The sequence below is a fragment of the Lepidochelys olivacea genome (assembly GCF_965140295.1).
Source record: "Lepidochelys olivacea isolate rLepOli2 genome assembly, chromosome: 2".
Classification (NCBI taxonomy): Eukaryota; Metazoa; Chordata; order Testudines; family Cheloniidae; genus Lepidochelys; species Lepidochelys olivacea.
The window spans coordinates 1,722,222-1,732,205 of record NC_140412.1 but is presented as its reverse complement, the minus strand read 5'-3'; the positions used below and the strand labels follow the sequence as shown (position 1 = coordinate 1,732,205).

The 9,984-nt window shown below is 53.8% G+C and overlaps 1 long non-coding RNA gene across 1 annotated transcript; it reads right to left on the bottom strand.

Annotated features, from left to right (window-relative positions):
* Nucleotides 1-5,286: 5,286 nt before the first annotated feature.
* LOC311515554 lies at nucleotides 5,287-6,964 on the bottom strand. The gene is made up of 3 exons (XR_014710177.1): nucleotides 6,679-6,964; nucleotides 6,306-6,371; nucleotides 5,287-5,529 (listed from the first exon to the last, which is right to left on the bottom strand). It is a non-coding gene; the product is annotated as an uncharacterized lncRNA (long non-coding RNA).
* Nucleotides 6,965-9,984: the final 3,020 nt, after the last annotated feature.

Here is a 9,984-nt window from a genome sequence, read left to right as displayed (position 1 = left end):
AAATTGGAGGATTGGGCCAAAAGAAATCTGATGAGGTTCAATAAGGATAAGTGCAGGGTCCTGCACTTAGGACGGAAGAACCCAATGCACAGCTACAGACTAGGGACCAAATGGCTCCGCAGCAGTTCTGCGGAAAAGGACCTAGGGGTGACAGTGGACGAGAAGCTGGATATGAGTCAGCAGTGTGCCCTTGTTGCCAAGAAGGCCAATGGCATTTTGGGATGTATAAGTAGGGGCATAGCGAGCAGATCGAGGGACGTGATCGTCCCCCTCTATTCGACATTGGTGAGGCCTCATCTGGAGTACTGTGTCCAGTTTTGGGCCCCACACTACAAGAAGGATGTGGATAAATTGGAGAGAGTCCAGCGAAGGTCAACAAAAATGATTAGGGGACTGGAACAGATGACTTATGAGGAGAGGCTGAGGGAACTGGGGTTGTTTAGTCTGCAGAAGAAAAGAATGAGGGGGGATTTGATAGCTGCTTTCAACTACCTGAGAGGTGGTTCCAGAGAGGATGGTTCTAGACTATTCTCAGTGGTGGAAGAGGACAGGACAAGGAGTAATGGTGTCAAGTTGCAGTGGGGGAGGTTTAGGTTGGATATTAAGAAAAACTTTTTCACTAGGAGGGTGGTGAAACACTGGAATGCGTTGCCTAGGGAGGTGGTGGAATCTCCTTTCTTAGAAGTTTTTAAGGTCAGGCTTGACAAAGCCCTGGCTGGGATGATTTAACTGGGAATTGGTCCTGCTTCGAGCAGGGGGTTGGACTAGATGACCTTCTGGGGTCCCTTCCAACCCTGATATTCTATGATTCTATGATCACAGAGCCTTACACCAGTGCCCCGTTCCCATTCTCCCCTTAGCAAAACATGATTCCAATTTCCCCACCCCCATTCCCTGTTCCAATTCCCCCCACACACACACTTCCTGATTGACTGCAGACTATACAGTAAAACTTGAGTTCTGCTTAGCTATACCTTAACCAATAATTTGACTGAAATTTAACTAACCAATCCTAACGTATTGTAACATGATTATTAGCAATTATATCCCACCACCTTAATTAGTTTACACCCAGCAAAATTAATTATACAGCAGACAGAAACAATCACAGAACCAGACAGAGATTATATAGACAAACAATAGCAATGGCCCATCACTCTCACAGATCTTGGCAGACAGGCCAGTCCTTGCCTACAGACAGCCCCGCAATCTGAAGCAAATACTCACCAGCAACCACATACCACACAACAGAACCACTAACCCAGGAACCTATCCTTGCAACAAAGCCTGTTGCCAACGTGCCCACATATATATTCAGGGGACACCATCATAGGGCCTAATCACATCAGCCACACTATCAGAGGCTTGTTCACCTGCACATCCACCAATGTGATCTATGCCATCATGTGCCAGCGATGCCCGTCTGCCATGTACATTGGTCAAACTGGACAGTCTCTACGTAAAAGAGTAAATGGACACAAATCAGATGTCAAGAATTATAACATTCATAAACCAGTCGGAGAACACTTCAATCTCTCTGGTCACGCGATTACAGACATGAAGGTCGCTATCTTACAACAAAAAAACTTCAAATCCAGACTTCAGCGAGAAACTGCTGAATTGGAATTCATTTGCAAATTGGATACTATTAATTTAGGATTAAATAGAGACTGGGAGTGGCTAAGTCATTATGCAAGGTAGCCTATTTCCCCTTGTTTTTTCCTACTCCCCCCCCCCCCGGACATTCTGGTTAAACTTGGATTTATGCTGGAAATGGCCCACCTTGATTATCATACACATTGTAAGGAGAGTAGTCAGTTTGGATGAGCTATTACCAGCAGGAGAGTGAGTTTGTGTGTGTGGGGGGGGGTTGGGTGAGAACATAGATTTGTGCTGGAAATGCCCCACCTTGATTTTCATACACATTGTAAGGAGATACACTTTGGATAAGCTATTACCACGTATCACTTTGGATAAGCTATTACCAGCAGGAGAGTGAGTTTGTGTGTGTGGTTTTTGGAAAAAGGGGGGGGGGGTGAGAAAACCTGGATTTGTGCTGGAAATGGCCCAACTTGATTATCAGACACATTGTAAGGAGAGTGATCACTTTAGATAAGCTATTACCAACAGGACAGTGGGGTGGGAGGAGGTATTGTTTCCTGGTCTATGTGTATATAATGTCTTCTGCAGTTTCCACAGTATGCATCCGATGAAGTGAGCTGTAGCTCACGAAAGCTCATGCTCAAATAAATTGGTTAGTCTCTAAGGTGCCACAAGTCCTCCTTTTCTAATAGCAAAGGGGAACTATAATGACAAAACAATAGAGAAGTGAGGATTTCACATCCCAGCTATTGATAAGTGAGTTCTTGCCAGACAGGATGCTCTCAAACTAAGTTTCCTTTTACATTTTCTAGGCACTTCCCTTTCTCTGGAGGCGATAGGACAGGATTGTATCCCTAACAGCCCAATAGCACCTTATTTCAATGTGACTAGTTTGCAATGTGAGGAGGTGACCGGTCGCTTCCCAGCTCATGGCTGCCTTTGCTGCTTAGCCAAAGTTCTTAGCCTAAGCACTGGGCCTCAGACTGTCACAGTAGGAGAAGGACCTTACACCGGCAGACAGTGACTTGGATTCTTTCTTTCATACCTCTATGACTAGCCAAGTGATAAGAACACACCTACATTCTTAGAGTATGGGCCTTTACAGACAGGCCTGAATATCTCTATCCTAACATCTTTCCAGTAATGAGGGGCTCTGGCCTGAACACAATATTCCACATACTGTGAGGTCGGGAGCTATCTTCTCCCTGTCCGGTGACACACAGCCCAGTATTGCATTCGTGCCTTCCTGCACTGCCAGCTCATGTCTAGCATACTCACCCGGAGGGAGCACCTGGGAGGCTGGAATCTTGAAAGAGCCCGAGGGCTGATAATGTTAGCTAGAAGCTAGCAGCATGTTAGCCAGAAGCTCGCCTTTGAGAGGAAGGATGGTGCAGTGGTTAAGGGGGCCACTTGGGAGATCTAGGTCTAGTTTTCTGCTCTTCCCACAGATTTCCTTGGGCTTGGTCTGAACTACAGTTAGGTGGACGTAAGGCATCTTGCGTCAACCTAACTCTATCCGTGTCTACACTACAGCGTTGTTCCCGCTGATGTCCGTCGCCCACTACACTGACCTAATAACGCCCCTCCGCGAGAGGCGTAGTGCTTAGGTCGATGTCATTAGGGTGACGCAACGTCTGTGTGGACACTGCCTTACTTACATCGCCTCTTGGCTGTCAGCCCTGCACGGGGCTCTCAGTGGGAGCCCAGCCCAGCCCCCCAGGGCTGACAGCCTGACCCACACATCCCTGGGCCGGGGGCTCCAGTGTCCCACAATGCCCCACACAGCTAAGTTGGTGGAAGTGCTCCTGGGGAGGACATGTACCACTGACAGGGGGACATAGTGTGGACATGAATCTGGCTGTACATGGGCCTAACTTAGGTTGACTTAATTTCTTTACTGTGGACAAGGCCTTAGTCACTTTGTCTCTCTGGGCCCCAAGTTCCCATCTATACAGTGGGGATAATAGCACAGCCCTGCCCTCACAGGGATGTTGTGAAGATAAACAGACTAGCAATGCCAGAGTTGAGTGTTAGACCTCACTTTGCTTGGCCAGCCAGGCTTTGGAATTGCTGAGCAGCAAGAATTAGGAGATGGATTCTGGCCAGGTGCAATGGGAGGACGGATTAAAATCTAAGTTTAGAAGGGAGCGTGCAAGCAACAATCAACAATGTGGCTTCCCAAGAGACTCCTAGTGCCCCAGAGGGGGCAAGGAGGCCCCGGCCTCCCTCCACATGTGGAATCCAAAATGACATAGGCCTTCTTTGCTGCAGCATCAAGGCTCAAGCTCTATTTATCTTACGTACTTTTATGGCCCCCATTATTGGAGCATCTGAGCACTGCACACTCTTTAGCTGGCCATTTTCTAAAGTGGTAGATTTTTATCCTTCCTCCCAGTGCACACTCCTCACTAGATTTCTTAATTCCCCAGTCCGCCATCCTGAAATCTCATATCCTTGTGCTGCCCTGCTCCCTCCTCCAATTCCTTGCCGTTGCACATGGTCACTCATTCTCAGCTAGCTCCCCTCTCATTCTCAAAGTCATTTCTCCCATGTCGGTAAAAAACCAGCCCTTGGGAACGGCTTTTCCTCTGGCTACGGTAACTACTTGCTGTGTCATTTTATCTTGTGAGTCCCACTGCTGACAAACGGGTACCCGTGCGACCCCCACGGAGCCTGCAAGCCCCAGACAAGCGACCAGGAAGCCAACAAGCCCTGATATGATGATCTAGGGGCCATTAAGCCCTGTTCCTTCCAGCACAGTTAAAGGTGTACAATCTCTAATGAGCCCCAGGTTTTTAATTAGGGAGACTGTAGCTAAGTCAGCTATTTTCCCTTAACCTTTGTATGTCCCTGTCTACCCTTGTGGCTGGTTGTATTTGTGTTGTTGCCTTCTGGGCAGCTTGCCCACGGGGCCTCATGTGAATCGAGTGCCTACAGGACATGCATACAGAGCTACACCTACAGCAACCTCCTCTGGGACATCCTGGCCCAGGGCAGCGAGCTGGAAGGCTAGCCAGACCAGTTACCCCTGCAGAGCTGGGGAGCTTATCTAGACTGTAAAGCATTGCGGCCTGGTTACAGGAAGACAGCCACGGTCCCAGCCTGGGGGGACAGAGGAAGCTGCTGCAGCTACTACCCATGTTATGTAGACACAAGAGATGTTCTGAGCCAGCCCTGTCACTAGCTGGTTATAAATGCATTTGGAAGTGGCAGTGTAGACAGGCCCCAAGTTGATGCAATATATGGGTTAAGAAATCCGGATGAAGGTATGTTACGGCAGTTTAGACTTCACTCCTCCCCTCCTCAAACTCTCTGCATTGGACTCACATCTGAATTTGGCACAATGGATTGAGGGTCAGCAGCTTGCAGCACTAGGCCCTGGGTTCTAGACACAGTGATTCCCGGGCTGCTTCCCCTTGCTACCAAGAGGCAAAAACAACGCTGAGCCACCACTAAAGAAATATTGTGTTTGAAAACTTCTCCTTTTGCCTGAAGCTCTGCTGGCAAAAGCAAAGCCAAGCCAGTGCTGCGGCTCGTGTCTGAAGCTTTAGTCTCCGGGCTCTTGTTGATGCTCCCATGAGATGTGCTGCTAACACCCTGTGCAAGAACTAAACTCGGAAGAGGGGATTAGTCGTGCAAGCTGGAAATCACTGAATGGAATGAACAGGCTGAGTCAATCGGGCATTACATGTCTCCAGTCCTGGCCTTTATTTTCATTCAACCCCAAATCGACATTTCCGTGAAAGGTACAAAACAGTCATTGCGACATTACAAACAAAATTAGTTTTGCCTTTCGTACAGAATCTTTACAGGAGACCAGAAAATCGCCATTTTAGGAACAGCAGCTGCATTTCCTGGATGCTGGAGCTTTGCAGACACAGCTCTTGGCACAATTCTTGCATCCGGCTGGGCAACAGGAGCAACAACCTGAAAAGATAAAAATCAAGACACGATTATTGGAGATGCCAGACAACAAAAAATAAAAACAACCCTCCCCCGTCAGAACTGAAGGAAGTTCAACATGGATGAGACAAGGAGCAAAACCATGCCGTGAACTGTACTTTATAAAATATTACAACATCTCAGTTGTACTGTTAATACATATTCCTCACAGAGGCCACATAAAAGTCAAGACTGGACAGTCCTGAGTCCTTTCCCACCTTAATATAGGTCAGAATCCTTCATCTGACCCAAGGGTTTTCTTAAGAACACTCAGCGTAGGAAAAAGAAACAACTGGCTGGCGTTGGAAAGAACAGAAGAAGTTTTTAGGAATTCTTCTTAGGGAAAGGACACCGATTCCACCTTTCAGGCCCACACTTGGAAAGTAAGGATACAGTTTAACAACAGAGGCCCTGCTTCAGCAAAGCACCTGCTTATTGTCCAGCACAGGCTTAAATCCATCCCCAGTCAGCAAAGCACTTGCGGCCTGATCCCAAGATCCCCCCGAAAGGAGAGGCAAGACTCACCTTCCCTTTGAGGGGCTTTGCAGCAGGCCCACAAAGCACAGCCCTAACTCCCCCAGACCACAACTTGAGCAGACGCTTAATGGTTCTGCTACATCGGGGCCAGAAATTCCAGCTTCTGGTCTCCAGTCTCCAGGCTGCTGCAGGGAGCCAGTGACAAACCCTCCTTCGTCGCAGGCTCAGCCAGGCGGGCAACTCGCTTGTGGAGGAAACATTTGGGGGGGGGGGGGGATACTCACTCTTTTTGCAAGAGGTGCACCTGCAATTTGTGCATTGGCAGGAGTCAGCGCAGGAACACGAGCCACCTGGTGGACAAGGGGGGGGGGGAATGAGCATCACGGCTGGACTAAAACCGAGAGGACGATCAGCGGCGAGGGGAGAACTTTGTCCCCAGCATGGCAAAAGAAGCCAGGGCCATCTGAGCCGGGGAGCTCGGTTTGCAGGCTCCCGCCGCAGAGATTTCACAGAGCCGGAGCCGTCCCGGGCGCAGGGATCGTTCCCCTTCCCCGGCAAGGGGGGGCTGTTTCCCAGCGAGGGGGGAGCAGCCCCCGAAGGCCCCGCAGCAGCTCGGAGCAGGGTCCGGGCGGCTCCGCCGCGGGAGGAGTCACTCACCGGCAGCGCAAGGGCAGTCCTGGGGATCCATCGCTCTCCGGGTCGCTGCGGTCGCTGCTCAGCCAGGCGGAGGGGAGGAGACGAGGCTTGGAGCGGAGCTGCCCGACGCCTCCCATTTATCCCGGCGGAGGCGGGGGAGCGAGCGCAAAACCCCCGCCCCGCCGCCCTGCACACGGGCCCCGAAGCAGCGAGCAGAGCCGGGGGCTGCGGGCGGCTCCTATCGCCGCCCAGAGCCGCGCTGCGTGACTGCACAAGGCCCGGGGCGCCCCGCACAGCGCCGCGCGCAGAGCCCCCCGGAGCGCATTGCGTGGGGCGAGCCCCGCACACAGCAGGGCGCCGTGTGCAAACGTCCCCCCCCCGTCCCCCCCCCACACACACTCACTGCGTTGCCTGGTGCTGTCCCCGCACAGCCCCGGGCGCGGAGTGCAAACGCCCGAGTCCCGAGTGCAATACACAGCCCCGGGCGCCGAGTGCAGCCCGCTCTCCCCGAGCGCATTGCAGGGCGCTGTCCCCTGCCGGGCCCCGGCGCGGAGCGCAAAAGCCGCCGCAGTGCGGGACACGGTGCGATTCCCGCACAGACCCTCCCCAGGGCGCTGAGAGCAACCCCCGGACCCTCCCCCCGCCCCGAGTGCGGGACACGGTGCGTTTCCTGCACAGACCCACCCCAGGGCGCTGAGAGCAACCCCCGGCCCCCTCCGTCCCGAGTGCGGGGCACGGTGCGATTCCCGCATAGACCCCAGGGCGGTGAGTGCAAGGCGTATCCTTAATGTGATGGTTATTTTATTTCCCTCATCGGGACCATGGCACTAGAGGGCCTGGGGGGCAGGCTCTGATCAGGGCCAGCTCTAGGGTTCCCACAGGTGCTGGGAATAGGGGTGCTTGGGGGGCTGCCACACCCCCTGGCTTGAAGTGGTTTCAATCCTGTGCAGGGTTTACAGGGCATTCAGTGTGCAGGGCGGCGGGGCGGGGGTTGCTCTCAGCGTCCTGGGGAGGGTCTGTGCGGGAATCGCACCGTGCCCCGCTCTCGGGGCGGGGGGCGGTCCGGGGGTTGCTCTCAGCGCCCTGGGGTGGGTCTGTGCGGGAATCGCACCGTGTCCCGCACTCGGGGACGGAGGGGGCCGGGGGTTGCTCTCAGCGCCCTGGGGTGGGTCTGTGCAGGAAACGCACCGTGTCCCGCACTCGGGGCGGGGGGAGGGTCCGGGGGTTGCTCTCAGCGCCCTGGGGAGGGTCTGTGCGGGAATCGCACCGTGTCCCGCACTGCGGCGGCTTTTGCGCTCCGCGCCGGGGCCCGGCAGGGGACAGCGCCCTGCAATGCGCTCGGGGAGAGCGGGCTGCACTCGGCGCCCGGGGCTGTGTATTGCACTCGGGACTCGGGCGTTTGCACTCCGCGCCCGGGGCTGTGCGGGGACAGCACCAGGCAACGCAGTGAGTGTGTGTGGGGGGGGGACGGGGGGGGGAACGTTTGCACACGGCGCCCTGCTGTGTGCGGGGCTCGCCCCACGCAATGCGCTCCGGGGGGCTCTGCGCGCGGCGCTGTGCGGGGCGCCCCGGGCCTTGTGCAGTCACGCAGCGCGGCTCTGGGCGGCGATAGGAGCCGCCCGCAGCCCCCGGCTCTGCTCGCTGCTTCGGGGCCCGTGTGCAGGGCGGCGGGGCGGGGGTTTTGCGCTCGCTCCCCCGCCTCCGCCGGGATAAATGGGAGGCGTCGGGCAGCTCCGCTCCAAGCCTCGTCTCCTCCCCTCCGCCTGGCTGAGCAGCGACCGCAGCGACCCGGAGAGCGATGGATCCCCAGGACTGCCCTTGCGCTGCCGGTGAGTGACTCCTCCCGCGGCGGAGCCGCCCGGACCCTGCTCCGAGCTGCTGCGGGGCCTTCGGGGGCTGCTCCCCCCTCGCTGGGAAACAGCCCCCCCTTGCCGGGGAAGGGGAACGATCCCTGCGCCCGGGACGGCTCCGGCTCTGTGAAATCTCTGCGGCGGGAGCCTGCAAACCGAGCTCCCCGGCTCAGATGGCCCTGGCTTCTTTTGCCATGCTGGGGACAAAGTTCTCCCCTCGCCGCTGATCGTCCTCTCGGTTTTAGTCCAGCCGTGATGCTCATTCCCCCCCCCCCTTGTCCACCAGGTGGCTCGTGTTCCTGCGCTGACTCCTGCCAATGCACAAATTGCAGGTGCACCTCTTGCAAAAAGAGTGAGTATCCCCCCCCCCCCAAATGTTTCCTCCACAAGCGAGTTGCCCGCCTGGCTGAGCCTGCGACGAAGGAGGGTTTGTCACTGGCTCCCTGCAGCAGCCTGGAGACTGGAGACCAGAAGCTGGAATTTCTGGCCCCGATGTAGCAGAACCATTAAGCGTCTGCTCAAGTTGTGGTCTGGGGGAGTTAGGGCTGTGCTTTGTGGGCCTGCTGCAAAGCCCCTCAAAGGGAAGGTGAGTCTTGCCTCTCCTTTCGGGGGGATCTTGGGATCAGGCCGCAAGTGCTTTGCTGACTGGGGATGGATTTAAGCCTGTGCTGGACAATAAGCAGGTGCTTTGCTGAAGCAGGGCCTCTGTTGTTAAACTGTATCCTTACTTTCCAAGTGTGGGCCTGAAAGGTGGAATCGGTGTCCTTTCCCTAAGAAGAATTCCTAAAAACTTCTTCTGTTCTTTCCAACGCCAGCCAGTTGTTTCTTTTTCCTACGCTGAGTGTTCTTAAGAAAACCCTTGGGTCAGATGAAGGATTCTGACCTATATTAAGGTGGGAAAGGACTCAGGACTGTCCAGTCTTGACTTTTATGTGGCCTCTGTGAGGAATATGTATTAACAGTACAACTGAGATGTTGTAATATTTTATAAAGTACAGTTCACGGCATGGTTTTGCTCCTTGTCTCATCCATGTTGAACTTCCTTCAGTTCTGACGGGGGAGGGTTGTTTTTATTTTTTGTTGTCTGGCATCTCCAATAATCGTGTCTTGATTTTTATCTTTTCAGGTTGTTGCTCCTGTTGCCCAGCCGGATGCAAGAATTGTGCCAAGAGCTGTGTCTGCAAAGCTCCAGCATCCAGGAAATGCAGCTGCTGTTCCTAAAATGGCGATTTTCTGGTCTCCTGTAAAGATTCTGTACGAAAGGCAAAACTAATTTTGTTTGTAATGTCGCAATGACTGTTTTGTACCTTTCACGGAAATGTCGATTTGGGGTTGAATGAAAATAAAGGCCAGGACTGGAGACATGTAATGCCCGATTGACTCAGCCTGTTCATTCCATTCAGTGATTTCCAGCTTGCACGACTAATCCCCTCTTCCGAGCTTAGTTCTTGCACAGGGTGTTAGCAGCATATCTCAT